Genomic DNA, 1,823 nt, shown 5'->3' with positions numbered 1-1,823 from the left:
GAGACTTTTATATCATTCCTCAAGTGCTACCACGAAAGACCACCAGACAGCAAAGAGATTCATCATCACAGAAGATCTCCCTTGCAAAGTCTGCACGCATCAGCAAAAGCAACCAGAATCTGCCTGATAGGACATACCTAGCACTTCTCTCTACTCCCTGCTATCTTTCTGCGTGTGTTTTGGACGTTTTTAACATTTTAGGCTCAGTTCAAACATAAATTCTGAACTGTGAGACCCAGAGTGTACTTATCCTACTTCATTCCTCACCTCGTTTTTCTCTTCTTCCCTTACACTTCCTTCTCCTAACCTATACCCGTGACTCCCCAGTAGCACAACTTTTCCCATTGCCGAGGTGTGAACCTTCCACCACTGAACTGCCATTCTTCCTTGGCTACTTTCTCCAACAGCCCATGAAGATCTTTGGGCATCACCAGCTGCTAGAAGTCTAAACTCTCCACCTGAACCGTAGGTTGGTTCCTCCCAGCCACCGGAGGACTATGTCTCTGAGAGCAGTGGGCTAAGAAGGTGGCCAGGACCTGGGCTATGGAGATGGAATAGCAGCTGACTCTGGCGGGACAAGATTGGCTTGACTGCCCCTCATTGGTCCATTTCTCATCATGTTCTACAGAGATAATCTTACCCTTCCCAGAGCACATCAACCAGAAATGTTTAGATGATAGGTATCAGAAACCTTCACTCACCCTAGATTTTTTTTGAAAAAAAGTATTTATTTATTGGCTCATAAAATTTTCAAGGGTAGGGCTTGTTGGTGGCAAAGCTTAATCCAGGGGCTCAAGTGACGTCGTCAGGATGTGGTTTCTTCTGTTTCTCTGCCCTCCTTTCTCCATCCTGGCTTGCTCTGTGACAGCTTTTCTCTCATGAGTGCAGGACGGATGCCAAGAGCTCTTCGGTTCACATCTAGTTCTCAGCAGACCCAGTGAATGCCTTGAGCTCCACATACTGAGAGGTCAACACACTGACAGGTCACGTGGGCCCCCCAATCAAGGCGTCCATAACTGGCATGGAGGATTAAATATGCAGATTGAATGAGGCCAATCAGGCTTGCCCCTGGTGGTGAGGGCAGGGTCATGTCTCCCCAAGCCGCGGCAGTGGGGAGGGGACATATAATGTCCTCCCGTAAGAAATCCAAGGTACTCTTATAGGAAGAAGATTGAAAGGATGCTAACAGCCCAGACATGGGCTCCCAGGCAGCCTTTCTTGGACTCGGCTCCTTGCCTCTGCCTTCAGAACTGGCCTTTCTTTTGTTTCACTCTGGACGGTTAGGGGGAGATGGCCTTAGTTCACTGTTCAGTAACAGTGAAGGCATGTTGAAATGGGGGCATGTCCATCAACAGAGGAATGGCTAAAGAAGATGCGGTACATATGTACAATGGAATTTACTCAGCCATAAAAAAGAATGAAATAATGCCATTTGCAGCAACATGGATGCAACTAGAGATTGTCATACTGAGTGAAGTAAGTCAGACAGAGAAAGACAAATACCACACGGTATCGCTTATATGTGGAATCTAAAAAAAGGGTACAAATGAACTTATCCACAGAACAGAAATAGAGTTACAGATGTGGAAAACAAATTTATAGTTACCAGCGGGTAAGGGGGAAAGGGAGGGATAAATGGGGAGACTGGGATTGACATATACACACTACTATATATAGAATAGATAACTAATAAGGACCTACTGTATAGCACAGGGAACTCTACTCAGTACTCTGTAATGGCCTATATGGGAAAAGAATCTATAAAAGAGTGGATATGTGTATATGTATAACTAAGTCACTTTGCTGTACAGCAGAAACTAACA

Source organism: Pseudorca crassidens, chromosome 13 (genome assembly GCF_039906515.1).
Source record: "Pseudorca crassidens isolate mPseCra1 chromosome 13, mPseCra1.hap1, whole genome shotgun sequence".
Lineage (NCBI taxonomy): Eukaryota > Metazoa > Chordata > Mammalia > Artiodactyla > Delphinidae > Pseudorca > Pseudorca crassidens.
This window is presented reverse-complemented; position numbering follows the sequence as displayed.